This window comes from Miscanthus floridulus, chromosome 5 (genome assembly GCF_019320115.1).
Source record: "Miscanthus floridulus cultivar M001 chromosome 5, ASM1932011v1, whole genome shotgun sequence".
Taxonomy (NCBI): Eukaryota; Viridiplantae; Streptophyta; class Magnoliopsida; order Poales; family Poaceae; genus Miscanthus; species Miscanthus floridulus.
In genome coordinates, this window is record NC_089584.1 from 85640671 (window position 1) to 85664623 (window position 23953).

General features: G+C 48.5%; 1 non-coding gene and 1 pseudogene across 1 annotated transcript; both read right to left on the reverse strand.

The window, feature by feature from the left end:
- Positions 1-200: 200 nt before the first annotated feature.
- On the reverse strand, positions 201-307 carry LOC136455787 (small nucleolar RNA R71). The gene has a single exon (XR_010759254.1). It is a non-coding gene; the product is annotated as a small nucleolar RNA R71 (small nucleolar RNA).
- An 18946-nt stretch (positions 308-19253) lies between these two features.
- LOC136452506 (uncharacterized) lies at positions 19254-22561 on the reverse strand (annotated as a pseudogene).
- Between the last annotated feature and the right edge of the window lie 1392 nt (positions 22562-23953).

Here is a 23953-nt window from a genome sequence, read left to right on the forward strand (position 1 = left end):
CATCTTTAGAATTTCCTGGAGATCAGTAGCATAGTTGTTATCAAGGAGGTTGCTCAAGACATCATATTACTTCGTTTGTTTCCATTCTCACTAGTGGGAAAGACAAAGCAATGGTTCCACACCAATAAAGACAATATCAATACATGGGGAAAGTGTTCAAAGGCCTTCCTAGAAAAGTTCTTCCTAGTAGGCAAGACCAATGCCTTAAGAGGAAAGATTTCCAACTTCCAACAGCAGAAGGGAGAGACCATTCCAGAAGCATGGGAACGTTTCTAAGAATATATTTCAGATTGTCCTCACCATGGAATGGAAGATTGGTTGCTCATGCAAAGTTTTTACCATGTATTAAGTCAGAAAGCTCATGAATAACTTGATGCCACTGCTGGAGGATCATTTATGTCACTCACCCTTGGGAAAGCTAAAACTCTTATGGAGATGATAGCCTCTAATCAAGGCTGGTCATCATGCAACATCCAATTATGCAATAAGAGTGAAGAAGTACCAGAAGAGGTGTGTGCATTGTCAACCAAGATGGATGTACTGTTAAATTGGCTTGAACAGCGAGCCCATTACAAAAAAGATCATCAGACCATTCAAGATGCTTTCAATGCTCAAAACACATGTGGAGAATATTTGGGGGTTGAATTCCCTGAATATCAAGAGGATGTAAACATCATTGATAGCAATTTAGATCCACAACAACAGAGACAAGGATAGAATCAATAACAACAGTCAACTTACCAAGGTAAGTACCTAGGTAACAATTATATGGGCAGGAGGATGCTGAGGAGTTCGTTAGATGGGCAGGAAGCTGCCTCGTGTCACAGAACCAACCAATTTATAAGAGCACAAGTACAAAAACAATCGCCGAAACGATCAAATTCTCGAACTTGAGCCCATATAAACTCGGTAGTCAACTGAAATCTCAAAGGATTTCAAACCAACTTGCATACAACCAAGATCACAGTAATTCAACATAACATATCATACATTACAACATTCGCAGACGTTCGCAAATAGATTACATCATCACAGAGTCATCGTTATTACAAAACAAGTCTTGTAAAACATGCGGAAGCAAATAGTTTAACTTACACACCCGAGTTCAAATACACATACTGGTTCACTGATCACAACCCGCAAAAGCATTCAGATAAGAGAAACGGAGATCATGCCCATGATCTAGTCTTCATCACCCACCGGGTGGAGACAATACTTACAGAATCCTTGATATAGAAGGTCATCTGTAACAAGAGGGAATAAACCCTGAGTACGGGAATGTACTCAGCTAGACTTACCCATCGAAAACAAAAACAAATGACACCAAGGATTATGCATAGCTTAATTTAGTGGATCTGGCTGACACTTTCTTTTTGCGGAAAAGCATAGTAATAATGATCAACTCTTAACCTAAACTAGTAGTGACTTTTAGCCATTAACCTGTCATCTATATTAGCACCTGTACTAAGCAATTATTTTATTAGGGTGCAAACATTAATAACCATATCAGGTATTCATTGTGGCAACCTTATCATCATCATCCATTTAACCATATCGTTAAATTAATTGAATCTATGTTGCCGCTGCTCAGTCAAGTTCTCACTATCTGGGAGAGATGGCGATTCGAATCGATTCCTATCCAGCTGGAGGGGTATTCCTAAACACAAACCCTACTTCCCCTGTCAGGGTCACAAACAAGTCACCATTGGTACGATTCAGGAGTCGCGAGCCCAAACAGATCGACATTCTCAGAGAACCACTCTGCCAAGGTTGTTCGGGACTCTAACCCGCCTTGGACTTATGCCAATGGCTCTCCGCACATCCTTACTACCTCCAGAATGCACGCCACTGCTCGCGTCCCCGGCCTAAGTCGAGCTACTAGGCTTTGCAGTCAGAACGACTTATCCGGCCAGCTAAGTGTTAGGCTGCGTTCAACATGACATGAGGACGTACAACGTATCGGTCCTTAAACGACTAAGACAGAGTCACTATGTTCAAACCTACACAAGACCCCGCCCGGTCTTAATTCATTATTCACATGGTTCTTTTTCATGATAGCAAATATAGCCAACCGTGATCCACCTCATCCTAAAGGTCGCAGGTGACAGGAAATCACCTGACTTCTACCGCACTAAGCATGGCTAAGCATTTAACCCGTTACTGAACTTAAATAGGATTCTAGTGCGATATCTGGACAAGGAGGGATATATAATGCATCAATTGGTTTCAACCAATTCCTATACTTAATGCATCATTAATGAATAAAAGATACTCAATGTATTTGTGAAAACATGAGAGGCTTAATATGCTCCGGGGCTTGCCTTTCAGGAATGAGGAAGGCTGGTGGTCAGGGCACTCGGGCAACTCCTCCGCGGTGGCTGCTTCGTCGGCTTCCTGCACCTTGGGCTCCTCCTCCTGGTTGGCTCCCTCGAACTCCAGCAATGTCACTCCCTCCGGCACACCTATTGCATGAATGCGCAAGATAAATATCATGGATGCACATGAATGAATGTCCGGGATGCTCGGGGAATGCACATGTTCGCTGTAGTTTGCATATTCCAACTTAAGCCCTATTCAAATCACTTTCACTTACCAAGTTTATACAACCTAATGTATAATTGCTCATCTTCAGTTAATGACCTAGCACCTGCACCTAAGCATATTCTCAAGTTAGGCTAACCCCTAAACAATCAACGAGAACATTGCATCAAGCATACACTCAAGCATTTGTATTTCAGAAAAATGAAGACTATGTAGTGGTACAGTAAACTAGCCATAACTGGAGATTTATAAATCCAATTGATATGCAACAAGACAATTTGGAAAGCTTATAAAATTGTCTACAATTCATTTTTAAACCTCAAAGCATGATTCAACACTTTACCAGGCCGAATTCTTTAATCAACAGAAATCTGTCCACACAAGACAGAGAGTAGGTAAAACTAGAACCTAACTTTAAACAGCTGTAGTTCCCAAACTACTAAGCCAAATGCCCTCAAATTTTGACAGGAGCTAGATACATAAATTATCTATAACTTTTGTATTCATCACATTCACAGCAAACCAAAATATCATGGGGAACTTTCTAAAGTCCCCAGATCTGTCCAGAGGGACATAATGCAAACGAAATAATTATTAACTTATGATGCAAACACATAATTGGGCAAAACTAACTCTACTCACTTATTCCACACATCACAAGAACACCAGAAAGTAGGGTGTTCATCACCAAAACATTTCTTTTAATACCTTTCTTAATTTATTTAATTAATTAGAGAAAATGGTAAACATATATGAAAACTACACCATTAAATCTACAAAAATTACAGTAGATACTACATGCTCTAGTAGACTACCATAAAAATTTCACACCATTTGAGTACGTATAACAGCCTACACAAAAATGATAAGGCATAATAGCTTAAAATGGCATAATTAGGAAACCTTAATAAAAAGTGTCAAGCAACAGATTTCATATTTTTCCTAGCATCCTCAAGGTATTAAGATACTACCCACCAAGTTTCATGGTCATAGGATTCCTAGATAATTTACAAAAATTCACACAAGTATCAATCAATGATAAAAGGAAAATCTATAACTCAAAAACTATACATGCAATGACTCTCAAATTTTAACCAGAGCTTCTACTAAGCAATACTAGCTTACCCACAAAATTTCATAATTTTTGGATCACAGAAACTCAAGATATGATTTAAACAAGTTTACATGCATTCAAAAACACATTTCAAGTTCCTATTTAATTCATCCAAAATTTCTACATCATGTGCTCAAGACATATTTTTCTTAAATACTAGACTTCACAGTGAGTCTAATAAAATTTGAATCACACCATTTGTATCTACACATTTGGAGTTACAAAATTCACAAACCAGCATCAAAATCTGCATAAATGAGCTATCCTATTTACTAACAGTCACTGGTAAGCGGGGTCCACATATCAGTGGGTCCGCTTGTTAGTGACAGCGAAGCAGAGCACGCTGCCAAGTGCGACGGCGACCGGTGGAGCTCGTCGACGGCGACGTCTCCGGTGACGGTAGTGGTACCAGCGTGTTCCCCAAAGTCTCCTACGTCGATTGACCCCCTAAGCCTAGACCCTAGCGGCCCCTAAGCACGTCGGCCATGGTGCACGGCGGCTCGGCCATGGCGCACAGCGGTGCGCGGCCGTGTTCCGACATGGCTGGACCGGCGTGGTCGGTAGCGTCTTCACAAGAGCAACTACACAAGATGGAGAAGACGAGACGAAGGCTAGGGATGGAGGAGCGATGCGGTGATGCGCTGGCCACGGTGAGCGCCAACTCCGGCGAAGCTCTGTCATGGCGGGCGGTGGTGGAAACGGCCGGAGGCCCTCACCTAAGGATGATTTGATGCAGCAAGCTAACGGAGATGGTGAAGCTAGGCAAGGCGAAGCTTCCTGCTAGCTGGAGTGAGGTAGAAGGCGATGGCGAGCGCGCGCAAGCTCGGCGGGACAATGGCGGGGCGGTGGCTCCGCTTCGGCGCTTCTGGTGAGTGGAAGAAGTGAAGGAGGATGAGGAAGAGTGAGCAGACAGGCAGGCGGACGTGGCTTCAAGGTGGAGGACACCGGGCAGCGACGGCAGGCCAGCCACGGCACGTGGCGGCCACGCGGCGGCCGGTCTCTGTTGCCGGTCGGCCCTGTTCCGGTCTGAACTTTGCGTTTCAGATTTCAACAGTACCGACTGATAGGCAAAGTTTGACAGTGATTAACTCCAAATCCACGATGATATAGCTCAAGGTATAATTGACAAAGTTGAACATCTACATGTGAACTACAACTTTTACAATTGGAGCTCGAGCTGGTTTGGCTTTGTTTGCAAACTACAGAGCTCTAAACTAGGGTATATGAAACTAAAATCCAGTTATAACACTTAGAATTATTTTCAGATGTTGAATCAGCTTTAAATTCTGACTTGTGGGTCCTTTTTGAACATGTTGTGCACATTTTTATGACTTGGCTTCTAAACAAAGTTTGTTCCTTATAAAATTTGCTACAACTTTGCTTTAGGTTGCTCAGACATGCAAACATCCTAAGCTACACTTTTTAAACAGTCAAACCAAAGGGGTTTAGGGGTGAAAACAAGTCAAACTACTTTTGAAAACCTATTTAGGCAACATGATCCATATGAACAATGTTCCAAATGACATTCTAGGTGTCATTAAGTTGTTTAAGAGAATTATTAGTCACACCACACCTTGGTCACACAAGAATCAAGCATCGTATGTACTGAAACAATGAAAAACACATGAATGTTACAATTGTTTCATAGTCATGTTTCACATGTTTCATGATCTTGTTGCATAGTATTAACTAACTTTGTTTCACTAAAGTGAGTTGCACATGTTGCACTTAAGTGTTGCACACTTTTCATTTCATAATAGAAACAACACACATGAAATATAACGATACGTTGCAATGTTTCAAAAACATGTTTCAGGCAACATAAGCTCATGAATGGATGAATGATGCTCATGTTCATGAAATGCAAGTGCAAATGTGGAAGGCAAACACCTAGGGTGTTACACCCTGAGCCCTGATCAACATGTCCTACGCAACGGCAAAGAGCCAATGAGCGAGGCACCAACTGCCAAGAAGAGGAAGAGGTCGATGACACCTCCCCATCATGAAAGCAGGATTAACATCAGAGAGTCCCCACCCCGCCAGCACTGAAAGTATATCCACAGGTCTTAGAGCAAAGACAACGATCCGAAGGATTGGGAAACATTATCCTCGAGGGTGGCACGCCAAGGGTTTGTGGCCCTCCTCCTTCGGTAGAAGAAGGTCCCAGCTTGGCGATGGACATCGGGCAGACATGAAGTCCTGATCAGCAAGTAGGAAGTCCTACCAGCCAGGCAGGAGTTGAAGTCCTTGAGCCTAAGCGAGAGGTTCGGGACGAAGGTGGCGCATCCATTGGCGTGGCGACTGTGGAGGCAAGCCCGGTGCCACCGGGCTTTCAAAGAGCAAGCGAGGTGACAACCGGGATGGGCGGTCCCAGCGAGCTGCTCAAGATCAAGCGCACCATTCGGTGATCTAGCAAGTAAGTTGTTGGTTGCTGTACTCATTGAGCTATTCTGCTAGATGCCTCAAAATATTGTAACAAACCTTGATTGTGGAGCAGCAAACCGTCAACCGACCCCTTACGGCCGGTCAAGGCTAGAGAAGGATCTCATGGCACATCGACGTCTATCGTCCCCATAATTGTTGAAGGTGTAGGCGGAAATGGGTCAGCCGCAATGTCGAGAGCAGACAGAGCTCGGAGGGGCGATGGCGATGTGAATCAACAAGTGACAAAACCTGTTGGAGACGTCGGGGGCCTCGAAGCCGATATAGGATGGGTGCCGACTCCCTTAGCATCCCCGCCAATGATGGAACTAGAGGCACACGTGGGGCGCGCACCTAGTCCTCGAGCCTCGTCATCAGCGATGGGTGTAGGCCCAGGAGCCAAACAGGAGCCGCATATTCTAGATTCTTCAGCGTGGATGAGTTTAGGCAAATTGCGTCACCACCAAGGAAGAGCTATGAGAGAAATTGCAGGACCATTGGTAGGAGCTGCTGAGGTTGAATACATCCTACAGCAACCGCCGCATCCTTGGGACACCCCCACGTGTGTGTCACGCACCTGGTTGCATCGGGGCGACCACGTCGATTTAGTGGAGGAGGAGGACATCGAACCACAGATAGAGTCGCTGAAGAAACATCTTGTGGTGGTGAATGGCGAGCTGCAGGTGAGTCAAATTGATGGCAATGTTTTATATATCTTTTCGATGAAGTTGTGACAGTCGTTTGCCAAGAGATACTAAAAACTACAGAGCACCAGTGATGACAGCTCAAGGAGGTCGAGCCCACTTTCAAGGAGAATAAGCGGCAGCTTGCGGAGGTAAAGGCATGTGAGAATGAAATTATCAGGCTCAAGGAAGAGTAGAGCAGGCTGCAAGCATGGGTGTACCAAGTGCAACTAGAGAAGGACCTGGCCATTGAGCGCGACATAGCTTGGGAGGAGCTTGCCAGCACCCAGGTGTAGCTCGACGAGACCGGTACTCAGCTTGCCACCATTGTTGAGGAGAAGAATGGTAAGACCATATAACCGTCAGCAAATCTATGATACGTCTATTTATTTTTACCTTCGGCATGATGACTTCATTGTTGCTATTATAGATCTAGCGACGTGGCTGTTCCTAGATGAGGAGGCCATCCAACGTGTGGAGAAGGAGAGGGATGACGCACGAGAGGTGCTCACAAAAACCATTGATGAGGTTGCACGTAAGTGATCTCTGCAAAAACTCTTGTTTATGATTGTGTGAGCTTCATCATCATGTTGGTGTTTCACAATGGTCCGTGAGAACTCGCAGACATAGTACCGGTCTTACGAGCTGGAACTAAAGGCTATGTGCGCCAAAATGAATGCCATCATTGCGGGGATAACACTAGTCCTTGATTTCATTGATGGAAAACCGACGCTGCCCCGATTGGAGATCTTGACGAAAATCCACTCCCGCTAGATCCTTTTTGTGGAAAGGTGCAGGGCGGCCTGGGCAAATTTTAGGGTATATGTCCACAGCGCGGCGTGTATTGCTGTTGGGCATGCCTTGTCAGTCGTCCGATCCCTGTACCCGATGGTGGATCTAGATATCATTGACAGTGGGTTTGCTAATGGGATGGAGGACAAGGTGGCCGACTAGCTCGTGTAGGAGGCAACAGAATTGGCCTTCAAGCTCGTCGAGGACCTGGAAATTTTTGGTGACAAAGAACAACAAAACCAAAACAACTAGGCAATGAATGTATCAGAAAGACTTTTAAGTTCTAGCTAGATGGAGTTGTAAGCATAAACATGGTGTTTATTTTGGAGTTTGCTTAGTTCATGTTTATGTATGATTTAATTGCTTTCCAGTTAGTTTTGTACCATGCGACCAGCCCTGGCTAGCCCCCAAGCTCTATAGCGTGGAGTGGCTGGCACCCGTGTACGCATAAGAGAAGAAAGCATCGCCAAGGAGCCCCTGCTGACTGTCCATAGCATAGAGCGTGGCTCATGCATGCATAGGAAGAAGTCAAGATTAGGGCCATTTCTGGATGACATGGGTAAAAACGTGGCTGGTCGGCATACGGAGTGAGATGTGTGTTGGTGATGATACGCATGGAGAATTGGCGAATAGCGCATTATGGAGACGTTAAATTATGGATAGTAATCAGCAAGTTAAAATTCGGTGTAATCATGGTGACAAAATTGGAGAAAAATACAGAGAAAACATTTGGAGAAATATTGGAGAGAACGTAATGGCGAAAATAATGGAGAACACAATTGGAGAACATAATTGGAGAAATCAGCGCAAGCTTTATTGAATCATCAAATATGGAGAAATACATATCTTTATTTTGGGAGCGATTCAGGAATAGAAATGCCTAAGGAGATTGATGTGCCACGAATTGGGGATGTCCACCCCTTCGGAGTCGCATAGACTGTAGGATCCAGGTTGGGTAACCTCTTTGACGATGAAGGGACCCTCCTAGTGTGATGAAAGTTTGCATAGTCCTTCGGTCTTCTGCTCCCTCCGGAGTACCAGATCACCAACCGCAAATGCTCAGTCCTGGATGTTACGGTTGTAGTACCTCCGTAGGCCTTCTAGATACTTGGCTGTGCGCATACATGTAACCAAGCGTTCTTCCGCAAGGCGATCAACGTCTAGTTGTCGGGCCAGAGCCAACTATTCTTCATTGAAATTCTCTACTCTTGGTGCCCGGAAAGCGATGTCGGCTAGCGAGACGGCCTCCGAGCCATATACCAGGTAATATGGAGAAACGCCTGTGTTGCGACTAGTCTGGGTCTGGAGTACCCAGACTACCACTGGCAATTCTTTAAGCCATCTGCCCAGATGCCTCTCACTTTCTGATACAATCTCTTTTTAAGGGCATCCAAAATCATGCCGTTTGCCCGTTCAATCTGGCCATTGACTCTAGGTTGGGTGACTAGAACATACTTCACAGAGATGCACCAGTCCTTGCAGAAATATCAAAAATCATTGCTAGTGAACGTGGAGCCTAGGTCGGTGATGATGCCATTTGGCAGACCAAAACGGTGGACAATCTCCTTGATCAGATCGGCAGTTGCTGTGACCAGTGGTTTGTACTCAATCGACTTGGAGAATTTGTCAATGGTGATGTATACATATCTAAAAACCTCCCGGAGCTAGTTTGAAGGGGCCAATCATATATAGTCCCTAGCATGCAAAAGGCTAAGATGTGGGGATGGTCTAAAGGGCTTAAGCTGGCACATGTATCTGCTTGGTGAAAAACTGGCAGGCCTTGTAGTGGCGAACGAGTGCCTCAGCATCTGCTATAGCGGATGGCCAGTAAAATCTAGCTCAAAAAGCTTTGCCAACCAGGTTCCTAGATGCGGCTTGTGTTAGCGGTGCTTAACTCATATTTCTACCGCCAACATTTAAATAAATAAAACAAATATGAATACCAAAACTTAGAATTAAGGTTTACAACTCATATTTTCCACGAGTTTTGGTATACACATGTTTTGCAGGACAACACGTGAAAATACACAAAAATGCGCAATCGAGAAGGGGCATTCAAACAAAGCCTATCCAAACTTTAGATTTGGGCCAGAACACCAGTGTGGGAGCCATCCAGGCCTAGTCAGCAACCCACCAGAGCAAGGCGGTGGCGGGTGTGCTGGTGGTGCGGGTGCACCGCCCCCAGCTCTGCCCACACCCACCTTGCTTAGGCGATGAATTCAATGCTGGGGAGGCGGTTGCATGTGGTGCTTTCCAAAAATACATGAGCAAACCATCATACTCAAGCTATATAAGAAGGCCCCCTCCTCATTCCACGGAGGATGATACACATTTTGAAGAAGAAGAAGGGCTACACACATTCCATTAGCTTCTAGCTAGACTAGAGTAGGGAGTGGGAGAGGAAAGAGTTAGGGGAATAGCGGAGTAGTGGTGCCCGCTACTTCTTGTACTCGGCAAGTGTTTGCATTTCTAAATGCAATCACCAAGTGAGGAGGTTTTAAGTCCATCCCAGGCAACGGAGCCAGAAATGCCTATTGGTATTTCTTAACACCATTACTAAGATTGAGTTAATCTTAGCAACGCCATCAAGAAACAACAACTACGATAGTTCTTAACAATTACAGAGAATATCTACAAGCGCACGGATCTATCATTGTAGCATTTCACCTGGAAGTATTCAGGGTATCATTATTTATATTTTTCCAAAGGAGGGCAAGCTATTAAGAGTCTAGCATGAGCATGAACATGATTACATACTTGCATAGTGAACCATAGTACATGATAGGGGTAAAACGGTATTTCATGGATAGTGGACACACATCTAGGCCAACCTCAAGGATAAAAGTAAAACAAGGAATAAAAGAATGTTCCTACATGGAGCCAGCATGTTCTAATATAGCCGTGCATAGAACAATTAATGATCATAAAAGTTACATGACTAGAGTTAGAACTAAGTGTGAGATAGACGGGGAGATCTCTAGGCACTGGTCTGCCAGCAAGCCAGGGAGACTTTAGGACTCCTACACAATACCCAGACATGGAGGATTACAAGGGGCGGACAGTGCTGTCACCACTTGCCGCCTACCCCTCAACCGTGGGATACCGTCATATCCGAAGGTTCCCGTGTACCCGAGCACCACGCCCGTGTATAGGGAAACTACACATATCCCTCCGGGACTCCGACCCTACGGATCGACAAGCAACAACATGGGCAAACCTAAAGGAATGGCAAACCGCCACCTCAACCCTAGCTCTACTTCTACTCATAAAAATCATATGAATGATTAATCTTAAAGATGAACTTGTTAATATCATGACACACAACTATATGCTATTTCATAAATCATGATTATAGCAAGACAACTATACTCTAGTTCTATAACACCACTATATAAATGATATGAGAGCAAGACTTTGGAAGAACTCTTCATAGTATTATTCGTACCAAGATGTCACTCCTCTTCCAAGGAGCCAAGCCCTCCTTGATAGCTTCGCTACCTCCAAATACTACTACTAAAGCTAAGAGAGTACAAGTAGAGAGAGGTGAGGTGTGTAGCTCCAAATAATGTGTGTATTTTGAACATGAGCTCTAGCCCTTCTTTTATAGTGGAGTGAGGACGGTTTGGTGTGGGAAAAATAGGAAATAGGCCAAAACCGCCTCAGCATGGTGGCATGCAACTGCGGTAGAAGGATGGGCCTGAGCCATGCCGCCTAGGGTACGGGCACACCCAGGGTGCGGCCACACCCTGGCTGGCTCGCCTGGCCACCGCCTTTGCTAGGTGGGCTGGTGGCTGGGCCTGGGCCTCTCCTGTGTTGGTGTTTGGCCTAGGTAAGTTACATAGGTGGGCCTCTCTATTCATTTCTCTTGCGCATTTCTGCATTACGCTTCTTGGATTGCGCCTTTTGCTTGGTTTTCCACTTGTATTTGAATATGCGACCTACATAACATGTTTTCTCCAATACAAGTGGAACTAGGTCAATAGTAAAGGCATATGCGTCAAAATATTGTTTATTTCACCTGTTTTGGACTATAATTGGTGGTTGGATTTGGTTGTTAGTGACCGCCAACAACAAGCCTTGTACATCGGGTGGACGTAGTGCTGGATTTGTCGCCCCCCTCTACACTTGTACCTCTACGTTCGTCTTACTACTTGGAGTAAGAAGTTCATGTTCATATTTTGGTTTGATGCCTTAAGTAAAAGTTATCATTGTGACTACTTACTTGTGGGTTCATCATCCATCCTCATGATGGGTGCTCTAGTAGAGGACTCCTGATAAAGACGGAAGTTCCTGGCCAACGCTAGAGTAGTGACCAATAGCATAGACATGGTGTCTAAGCTAAAAGTCACCTTCGTTTGCCTCGTATCCTCCGGTTGAGGGGTAGGCAGTAGGTGGTGATAGCCCTATCCGTCCTTTATAATCTCCCATGTTCAGATATGGCATAGAGCTATAGACCGGCATGGACTGGCAGACTAGTTGCAATCCGGTGCCCAAAGTGAGTTTGTACTAGCAAAGCTATCTTCACTTAAGGTTTCTACCCTTAGAAGAACCTCACTACCCAATTTACCCTTCTTCCAATTCTTGTTAGGTAAACTAGTCAAGCGACTACTTACATCTCCATTCCTCGTAGAAATACGATACCCTCAATACCACCGGGTAAAGTGCTACAACGGTACTTCTGTGCGCTTACGGACTTTTCTGCTTACTCTAAGAAGCACCAACAAGCATTTCTAGCACCGTTGCCGGGGATGGTCATTGTTTTAGTCTCCGAACGTAGTTTGCTCGTGTATCCTTTGTTTTTACCTTTCTTTTCCTTTTACTCTTTTCCAATGGATCAACCTACCATTCAAAACCTTTTTGCTCCCAAGGGTGAGTTTGTAGAACCACCACAATCCTCGAAGCCAATCACAGCTTCTAGTTATGAGCTCCGCCCTGGCTTTATAGCCATGGTTTGGGAACAAGCCTTCTCAGGGTTAGATTATGAAAACCCTTACCATCACCTATGGGAGTTTGAGCAGCTCTGTGCTTGCCTGACCATCTCAGGCATGTCACAACAAACACTTTGGTTGAAGTTGTTTCCTTTCTCACTTGATGAGAGGGCGAGATAATAGTATGCCCATAACGTAGGTAAGGTAGCTGGCAATTGGGAAGAACTAAGGAACAGATTTTGTCTTGCATTCTTTCCTATATCTTGGATCGCTGCCCTATGGCAAGAGATACTCAACTTCCAACAAAAAGAGAAGGAATACATAGGTGCAGCTTAGGATAGATTCTCAATTTTAACGAGATCTGGCCTAGACTTGTCTATACCCAAACATGTGCTTTTGCAGCATTTCTGGTTAGGGCTTTCCAAGGAGTCTGTCCTACAGCTCGATATAGCTATTGAAGATTTTGGAAATACCTTGAATTACTCATGCCAAAGGGGGCCACCAGTCCCTATCACTCCTTAGGATCCTTTGGACAAAGAACTTCTTAGGGAGTCCATCAAGGAGTTGACCGCTATCATGAGTAGAGAATGGGTAGATGAGGGAGAACTTTCTCCTGAAGAAATTCAGATTTGTGCCCCCTCCTTACCTATCTGTTGTAAAATCCAAGGGAACTAGGTGGATATGTTGTACAATCCAACTGTAGGAGCAAACCTCATGTCAAAATCTTTCACACTCACTTGTTTGGGTGAAGAACCTCATGCTCCAATAGTCAAGTCCCTTAGAATCACCCCACAATCCAGCCTAAAAGGACTTGGGATTCTACATAACATAACACTCTACCATGGCAATGTCAAAATGGCCCTCGATTTCCATGTCTTTGACATTCAGGATTTCGACATCATGATAGGGCATCCCCTAGAAAAACTCTTCTTAGACCCACCAAAAGACGAGCTCAACGGTGATACGGAGGCCATGGAGACATGCCTCATATTCGGCTACATTGTTAGAGGCAGAAAAATGAATCTAGTGTACATATCGGAGCTCATCCTTGGAGGGAGTAATGAACAGTATACCTACCCTGACACCTTCAATGTTGAGGGCACCATCGAAGTACATCTTCTAATGCTTAGGGCGATCAGTCGAGATAGGCTCTTGGATCTCGGTCCATTCGTCAATGAAATCAGCCAAAATTTACGACTTGACGGTCGATCGGCTCCTAAACTCAATGGAGTACGTGCAATAGCTTCTGAACCTAAGGATACCGAGTCTTGGACTTGTTCAGGACCTCGCTGATGAAGTAGACTGGTCGCTGGACCTTATACGTGTGCCCAGCTTCCTCGTGCTCAATGACAATAGCCATACTAACAACCCGGGGAGTCACGACAATGTAGATCAATAAAGTCTCACCAGATTGTGGTGTAGTCATAATTGGAGGCGAAGCCAAGAACTGTTTGAGCTTGGCGAAAGCTTCATCAGCTTCCTCCATCCACTCAAAACGTTCGCTAGCCTTAAGCAGCTTGAAGAAGGGGAGACCTTTCTCTCCGAGACGTGGTCTGAAGCGACTGAGAGCCGCCATGCATCCTATAAGCTTCTGGACGTCTTTTACATAGGTCGGCCGCTTCATTTGAGTGATGGCTGAGACTTTTTTGGGGTTTGCCTCAATGCCTCTAGCACTGACGATGTAGTTGTAGGATGGGACACTGAATATACACTTGGTGAGATTCAGTCTCCACCGAAATTCCTTGAGGGCCTTGAATGTTTGCTCGAGGTTGGTGATAAACTTGTCGGTGGGTTTGGACTTAACAACTACATCGTTGATGTAGGGCTGGACGTTGTGCCCTATCTGATCTTTAAGGCAATGCTGAATAGCTCTTTGATATGTCGCACCAACATATTTTTGTCCAAAGGACATGGTGGTGTAACACTAGGCACCGAACGGTGTAATGAAGGACATTTTGATCTGATCCTCCTCTTTTAAGGAGATCTGGCGACAACCGGAATAACAATGTAAAAAAAAAGTAATTCGCAACCGATAGTAGAATGAACAACCTCGTCGATGCGAGGGAGACCGAAGGGGTCTTTAGGGCAGTGTTTGTTGAGATCGGTGTAGTCAACGCACATTCTCCATTCTTCATTCTTCTTTTGAATGAGCAATGGGTTGGCCAACCAATCAGGATGATACACTTCTTTAATAAATCTGGCTGTTAGAGGCGGGTTCAATTCTACCCTAATAGCCTCCTTCTTGTTTGGCGCAAATTGTCAGAGCTTCTGCTTGATCGGCTTGGTGGTCAGTGAGACATGTAAAGAGTGCTTGATCAGCTCCCTTGGTACCCTAGGCATGTCTACAGGTTTGCATGCAAACACATCTGTGTTGGCATGCAGCAAGCTAACGAGCGTGCCTTCCTATTAGGGGTCCAGGTGGGCCTCGATCTTCACAGTCTTGGACGGATCGGTGAGGCCAAGGCTCACCACCTTGGTAGCTTCATGAGGCATCACAATCATCAGGATCTCCTATTCTTCTAGGGGCGCCTTCTTTGACTTGATGAGGTAGGCATCCATACGAAGGGAGATGTCAACTGCCTCGGTGAGTGCGAGACTCCCCTTCTCATAGGTGTAGGCGACGGTGAGGTTAGCTTGCAAGGTAAGGACTCCTCCGGGGGCTGGCATCTTGAACGCCATGTAAGGAAAGTGCGGTATGGCCATGAACTTGGCCAATGCCGGGTGACCGAGGATGGCGTGGTAGGCGGTGTCAAAATCAGCCACCAAAAAGCTAATATACTCGATGCAGAACATCTTGATGGTGTCGTACAGCACTGGGTAGAGTGATTTTGCCCAAGGGCTAGCAAGCCTTTCTCGGGATGACCCCTATAAAGTAGAGTTGACGGGGGGTGAGATCTTCCTTGGAGAGGCCTAGTTTAGACAAGGCACTGGTGAAGAGAATGTTGAGGGCACTACCACCATCAATGAGGACCTTCGTGAAGCGCACCTTGTGGATGATGGTGTCTAGCATGAGGGGGGAAGCATCCTGTGTATGGGATCTTCGCCCACTGGTTGGCCTTGCTGAAGGTGATGGGCTGCTCTGACCAGGGGAGGTATCTGGGGCCGGCGATGGTGTTGATGCCCCTGACGGATAAGACTCATCGGGAGGTGAGCTTCTTGTCACGCTTGTTCTCGGAGGTGGCTAGACCCTCAAAGATCGTGTGGGTGGTCTTGCTAGGATCTTGAAAGGCACCACCCACGTTGGGGGGGTTCATGATCCTTGCCACCATTGTTTTCGTCTACATGTTTCTTATCCGCCTATTCTTGGAAGATATTTGCTAGACCTATGCACTCCCTCATGGTATGCTTTGCACCCTTGTGGATCGGGCATGGGCCATCGAGAAGCTTGTTGAACTATGCGTTGTTGTTGCGCTTTGCACGAGGCTTCTCGATGGAGGCGATGAGGTTCTCTGGTCAGCGGCGTCGGAGTTGTCCTACCCTTGAGGTCTCCTACCCATTACGACAGTCATGGCTGTCGAGGCGACACTTGCGGTCATCGTAGTGGTGGTCTCAATCATCATTGCGCCGTTCATCATAGCGTTCGTCGTTGCGACGTGGTGGACGATCGGGCTAGGGAACTTGGGCGATATCTTCGTGGTGACGTAGGTTAGCCTCCTCAGCATATGCATATTGTTTGGCGGTTGTGAACATCTCACCAATCGACGCTGGTGGCGTCCTATTGAATTTCCTACGGAGCTCATCATGATGGTCAAGCCCTTGGATAAAGGCGGTGGTAACCTTGGAATCTAGGATGTTTGGAATACGATTCTTGACCTCGGAGAAAAGCCTAATGTAGCTCCAAAGGAACTCGCTAGGCTTCTGATAGACCCTGGCCAGGTCAAGCTTCATCCTTAGCTGCTCAAATGTAGCCTTGTAAATCTCAATGAATAGCCTCTTGAGGTCATCCCATGAGTCGATGATGTACGATTGGAGGCTCGTGAGCCAATTCATCATGGTGGGTTTAAGCACGACGGGGAAGTAGTTCGCCATGACATCGGTGTTGCCGCCACCAGCCCACACGACAGTGGCATAGCTCGTGATCCATTGCTCAGGGTTGGCATGACCGTCGTACTGCTCAACACCGGAGATCTTGAAGTTAGGGGGCCACTATACATCCCGTAGCTTTATGATGAATGCTCGCAGACCATCGATAACGCCGGCGACAGCAGTGCCCCCAGCGGTTGGTGGAACGACACCGACAACTGGTCAGGCGGCATTATCATCGGGCTAGGCGATGTTGGCGAGTAAGCCAGCTAGATCGGGTTAAACACCGCATCAGGGTTCCCCTATGCTTCATCACATTGCTGGCGGTGAACGATCTCTTCCGCGTGGTGCGAGTTGCACCGATTATCGATACGGCGATGAACGTCATGACAATTGTTGAGATGTGTCGTAGATCACCAGTAGGTTGTTCAACCTCTCAGTTGACGTTGGGGTTGGCGTACTGTGGCCGTTCCCTAGGATTGATAATGTAATTGCCCCTTGATCCCCCTTGGAGATAAGGGTCGACTGCCTGGAGGCGACTTTCACTAGGTCACTGGGATCGGGCCCTTCGTGGCCTAGTGGATCGGTTTGAGGAGGTGGAGTGGGATGGCGCCTGATTCTGGTGATTTTTGTTAACCTGAACCGCGGCTGCTTTGAGCACGGCGGTGGCTTTGGCGAGCTTTGGTGATGGCGCGAGCCTGCCCAGCTTGTTCATGGTGACGGTGAGGTTGGCGCTTGGTGTTGGTAGGACCTCATGCCCATCAACTTGGATGAATTCCTCATTGAGGTTGCGGGCAACACGGTGCCCTCCCTGATTATGAGCGGCGTCGCCACCGTCGGTCGCGCCAGGATTGGAGTTTGCTACGGCTGCGGCGACGTTTGCTTCTTCGCGGCGTTGGGCGCGATCGGCGTTTCTTTCTTCTCGCGTGGTGCGCTGAGCGTCAGTCTCCCCATTGTGAGCAGCACTGTCGGCGCTGATCATGAAGATTTCCCCTAGAAAGCATCTAGGCAGGGATGGAGAGCTGCCGATGAGGTCGGTGATGGTTTTAGTGATGATTTTGGTGGAGCCTTCTGACGCCGCCCTCGGATCTACCTCCAGGATTGGGAGCAGAGAATCGTCATCGAGCTGACAAATCTGCACCATATTGACAGCCGGTGCAAACTGGTCGGCGCTCAGTAAAATGAGCTCGGTGAGCGGGTGGATGTTGCCGATCTGGTCGGCGTAAAGACCATGAAGGGCCTCTTGATATGAAGCGGTAGCTTTGGCCAGCCCGTAGGGGTGAGCCATCGCGGGATCCTGCGTCGGAGCTTGCCGACCAGCCTTGGGCTGGTCAGATCTGGAGAGCGGCCAGCGCTGCACTGTGTGCCCTTGTGGAGTCACCATGATGGTCAGACCTGCATTTTGCCACCTCATATGGCGTGACTGAGTGGAGCGCTTAGGGCGAAACCACCTGGAACGGAGGATACTCGTCGTCATAAAGAGATCGATCTTGGATCGATTCTACGAGCGACAAGCATTCGGCGAGCTTCTCGTCAACCCGATGTATAGATGAGATCAGGTCGTCCTACTGGGAGGGCTTCCTCGACCGGCGTGGTGCCAAAGGGCGAGCTACCAGAGAAGAAGACAAACCCGGGAGAGATCCCGAGATAGGATCTGCTGGCACAGATGTCAGAGCTGTCAGCGTGGGGATGTCCCGCACTGGCTGGATAACCTCCCCGTCGCCGTTGGCGTTGATGACCCAGGTGATGGAACCGACCATGAAGGTTTGGCCGGCCCTGGGAGCGAACGGAGAGCTTGTAAAACATACCATCTGGCCCGCCATGGGATCAAGCGCATACCCCTACTTGGCGCGCCAACTGTCGACTAAATGTGCTCGGCAGTCCACCGAGGAGTATACCCACGATGGTAGATTTGTCGTAGAGGTGAGCGAGATCATGAGCGAGATGGTGACAAGACACAAGATTTAGACAGGTTCAAGTCGTCAACTTGGCGTAATACCCTAATCCTGTATTCTGTCGGTTGTATTGTCTATCATATATGATTGAGTGTATTTTGAGGAGGTCCCCTACCTGCCTTATATAGCCCGGGGGTAGGGTTATATTCCAATCAGGTCAGAGTCCGATCGGGTAAGAGATAACATATACATGGAATCGTACATTCGGCATATCCTAACAGATTCTACATGATCTTCAGGATGTCGCCGAGGTGTCTTGCGGCGTGCGCCGAGCTGTGCCATGAGCCGCAAGCTATCATCTTGTGGGCTGGACCGTCCCTTGTGGTGCGGCCCATGTAGTCCGCCGTGGGTACCTGGGGTCGGACCCCCCACAGAAAGGAAGAATCACACTGGTTTGATATAGATAGATCCTTTTTTCTTTGATAAGTTTGGTGCTTAACTTGCCCTGTGAGTTGTTTATTTTGTTTCCAAAGTCGTGTTGCTTTTTATTTGGGTGTCTTCAACTATTTAATAATATTAGATTGTTGCATGCAAAACTCTTTTAGAGTTCATAATATAGTTTATTCTTGTTTTTTAAAAAAATTATTGATTTTCTTGTTGGGTTTCATTCAGATTTTGCATGTGCTGTTGCAATTTTTCTTTGGGAAAATATGCTGACATTCAAAATTTCTTCTCTTCTAACTTTTCATTTTGTGATTAATCATTTTGAGTTGGTCCAAGATGTAATAAAAACTCGATGCAAAATCAATCGGATGATAGGTAGCCAATCAACCATGGCAAGGTCTAAGATATCTCTCTCTCGTAACACTCAGGCACATCATTAGATCACGGGCGAGGGAAATTATAAAAGTGCCAGAACAATTCCCGTGCCACAATCAAACTTGCAGGCGAAGGATCTATGCAAATGCAAGACCGAAGACTCTAACCAAGAACCTATGGAAGGAATCAACAAATGCAAAAAGCTTGTTCACCAAAAGCGAGCTGCTAGAACGCACGCCATTCCAATTTTCACGATCGCGCAAACATGACAGCTCCTGGCGGTTTCCAGCAGTCCAGCTACAAAGCGCAGCAGCCTCAGTCCGAGGCATGCCCGGACGACGGCCGCTGCGCCGGAAGCTCCGGCTTCACGCCCAGCGTTTTCCTTGTCGCCGGCGGAGGCTTCACCGCGCTCGCCGGTTTCACCTTCTGCTGAGACCCTGCAGAGAATTCAAAGTACCACGTTGAGAATTGGATACAACCAAGTTTTCTTCAAGAAAATGTGGCGACAGATCAATGCAACGCACCTCCTTGTCTGGGCGGCGTCTTGCCGTCCGCCTTCCTGACCGGAGGAGTCTTCTTGCCGTCGCTGCTGTCCGGGCGCGACCTCACGGTGCCGCCCGACACGGTGGACGCGTCGTCGTCTGGCGTGGTCGCCCCGACCCCGTTATCGTCGCCGCACAGCGAGTTCTCCTCGCTGCCGGAATCCGTGGCCCTGTCCCTGCTGGCGTGCGCGCCGGCGGCGGTCTTCTCCCTCTCCACGGCCCTGTACGCGAACATTTGGAACGGCACGTCCGCCACGCGCGGGGGCGCGCCCTGCCCCCGCTGCCACGCCGGGATCCGCCTCAGCAGCTGCGCCTCGATGTCGAGGTAGTCGGCGGCCGGCGCGGCTGGCGGCGCGTCGGCCTGCTGGCCCTGCTGCTGCTCCGGGTTCATGACCAGGAACCGCTTCACGTACCTGAGGACGCGGCTGACGGAGGCGAACGGCGGGCGTTGCGCCGGGTCGGCGTGCCAGCACCGCTTGGTCAGGGCGACCAGGTACTTAGGCGCCTGGAACGGGAACAGCGGCCGCTCGCCGGCGCGGATGTTCTTGCTCGTCTTGTCGCCCTGCAGGTGGTTGTCCTCGAACGGGACCTTGCCCGTCAGCAGCTCAAAGCAGATCATCGCGAAGCTGTACACGTCCGCCTTTTCGGTGTGCCTGTCGCGGCTCTCCTGATGCTCGAGAACCTCCGGCGCGTACCAGATGCAGGTGTCGTCGCGCCGCCGCCGCCGGCTGCGTTGCCATTAGCAGACGCCTTTGCGCCGTTTGTGACGGTGCCGGCCGGCCGCTCAAACCCGGCGACCTTGACGTGCACGTACCCGTCGAGCTGCCGCGGCTTGACGAGCACGTTGGACGGGTTGAGCTCGCCGTGGTAGATCTTGTTGGCGTGCAGGTACTCCATCCCGCGCGCGATCTGCAGCATGATGTCGACAGCGACGACGAGGGGGAACGGGATTCGCCGGCGCGGGGAGCTCATCTCCTTGAAGTAGCTGCCGAGGTCCTTGGGCATGAGCTGGTCCATGACCACGAAGTACTCCTTCCTCTCCTCGTCGTGGAAGCAGTAGGCGGCGTGCGCCACGTTCGGGTGCGCCACCGACGAGAGCATCGACACCTCGGCCTCGGCGTCCCCGATGAACTGCATCACCGCGAAGCTCTCCCCCATCCAATGCGCCTCCTTGAGGTGGCCGCCGAGGCGCCTCCGCACGCTGTAGTCGCCGTTGAGCAAGACAGACGCCAGGTGCAGCTTTCCGCGCGGCGCGGCCAGGACGTCGGCGAGCTGGCGCTCGCCCTTCGTCAGCGGCTTCGGCGCCGCCGGCGACTTCATCTCGTCGAGCAGCTGCGACAGCAGCCACCTGTCCTCCTTCCACGCCGTGTCCATCCGCGCAACGAGCTCCTGGGACACCAGGTACAGCCTGCCGTAGGCGTGCTGGAACAGCCTGGGCTCGAGCATGCTCCTGCCGTCGTACTTGTTGGCGAGCACCAGCCGCCTCCGCGCGATCTCGTCGGCGTCGTCGCCGGAGATCTCCGCGGCGGCCTCGACGGCCTCGACCGCGACAGCGACGCACCAGAAGATGCCGTGCAGGTGCTGGTCCACGCACTCGGTGCCGTGCGCCGCCGCCACGGCGCGCGCCCACCAGCTGCCCCCGCCGCGCGGGTCCAGGCAGTGGCGGATGTAGCCCTCGGCGTCGCGGAACGCGCGGTGGAGCTCGCGGAGCGCGGGCTCCACGGCGCGCCACTTGGCGCCGCGCTCCCTGAAGCGGAGGTGCGCGCGCACCTCCCCCGTGACGGCGGCGAGCGCGTGCGCGCACGCGTCGGCCAGGAGGCGGCACTGGCGTGGGTTCACGCGGAGCTCGGGCTCGAACGCCATGAGCGCGTTGATGGCGCCCACCGCCTCGCCGAGCTGCCGGAGCTGCTCCATCGATCCCGACCGGCGATCACCGATCAGTCTTTCTTGCCGAGACGACGAGGACGGATCGAGTGCCTGCTGCGGTTGATTGCTCCTTGGCTCTGTGTTCCTGAGATGAGATGGCCTCGATTTCTGCCGATGCAAAACAAAGACGGTTATGTTTGTCTCAAATGAAATGAGCGCGTTTCCATTGGAGATGTTGGAGCCCAAGTATGAAACTCACGAAAGACTGAAAGAGATTTCTCGACATGTCGAAAATGCGCTGGCCTCATTTACTACTTGCTTGATGCGGCGAAATACAGAAAATACTATATACAGTTAAACAAAAGCTGGGAACTGATTTTGGTATGTATTTCTGGTTTCTTATTAAGATCCTACAGACTACCATGTAGCTAGCTGTCCCTCCTCTCTCTTGCTGTTTCTTTCTACCTTTTCAGTTATCTCCTTTTTTTTTTTGGATGAACAGATCTTGCGTGTGAAATCGAATCAAGACTAAAAATTTATCTCAGCACTAAACTGGTGAGTAGGGAGTACATAGCACTGGTGAATATATGAAGAGGTAGAAAGTGCATGTTTAAGCCCAAAGATTAAAACTGAGTTGCATATCACAAAGAGCAGGCACGAAACAAATCGAGGGTGGAGAGAGAGAGAGAGAGAGAGAGAGAGAGAGAGAGAGAGAGAGAGAGAGAGAGAGAGAGCTTACAAGCTTGTTGAAGCGCGGGCGAAAGAACAGGAGGATGATCGCCACACCTGGGTCCAGCCGGCCAGGCCAACACAAGAGGCAGGAAGAAGAGAGGGCCGATCGATGAGCCGAGGAGCCCCAGACAAAAGAAAGAACCGTGGAAAACCTTATCTGAACAAGGACGTGTAAATTGCTTGAGGAAGTGGTCAAAATGGAAACTTCCAAAGGAAGCGCGGCCTTTGACGAAGAGACCCCAGCTAAAAGGGACAAGAAGAAAAGGAGTCCCCAAAGCGAAAGAGGAAGAGACGACGGCGGAGCAAAGAGGCCCAGGGTGGGAGGAGGAGGAAGAGGCGATCGGAGTGACGTGATTTTGGAGGGGAGCCTCTGGGCGTTTTGTTTTCCCACCCACGTCGATCCGCCGTTTGTTTTCCTTGTTAATAACCGCAGGGAGTTATGGACGCGATGCTCCGTTTTCCCAACTCTGAACGTGGTCGAGTGGCAACTGGCAACTGCACGGTGGTTTTTCCAGGTCCACGTTTGGGCGGGCACCGTTTGGACGGAATTTTTTTGTTTTTTTAGCCCTTTTTTTTAAAAAAAATCATAAATATACCCTTGGAGGTACGATTTAAAAATCTGGACCCTTAGCTCGGCGCCATCGTTGGTGGCGCCGAGCTTACACGTCTCGGCGTCATAGATTCTGGCGCCTAGGTCTTGGGCTCGACGCAGACATGGCGGTGACTTGGCAGACAGCTTGGCGCCGTAGATCTTGACGTCGAGTTTGGTGCCGTAGATCTTGGCGCCGAGCTTGGCGCCGTGGTTATTGGCATCGAGAGCGGCGCCAAGATCTATGGCGTCGAGCTGGTGTTTTAACCCGGCGTCCAACCGTCCTGCCCGAGCCTTCTTCCTCTTCTTTCTCATCCCTCTCGGGTTTTCTCTCTCCCCACTTCGCTCTACCTCACGAATCGACATATCTGACCTTGAAAAGTTGGATTTGATCCGTAGATCTTCGAGAGCAAGGTATCCTCCCCCCTCCTAGTTTTTTTTTTCAAATCGATTCGGTATATATTAGTCAGATTTTTCAACTTAAGAATCGTCATTACTTCGGGTTTCATGCAATTTTAATATTTATACTATACAACCGTAGGATGCCAAGACGTGAAAAAGCTACTAAACCAAGGTAACCTCAGCGTAAGTTGTTGTGATATGGTTCATTGTTGTGGATCAAATAGAAAACCCTAGACGTAGGATTTAATGTTAATTGATTTCGGTTCTTAGAACAAAAATAGCTAAATTGTAGTTATGGCTGGATGACTGGAAATACCTTCGACCCATTGCCTCTGCCTAGTGGTGTTCCAGTGCCCATTTGCTTTTGCGACGATCCTTGCAAGGTAGCCAAGTCCGATGAAGAGGACACGTTAGGCAAAGGTATTGGATGTGTTCCAATTTTACGTTTGAGCCTACACTTCGTCAGCGTCGTGTTAACAAGATGGTATGGAATGGATGTTTGTGTCATATGACATCTTGCATGATTTTTTTATTTTGTAACAATTGTATTTTTTGTAGACCCCTCCACCGCTCTGTGATTTTGAACAGTGGATCAACACTGAGATC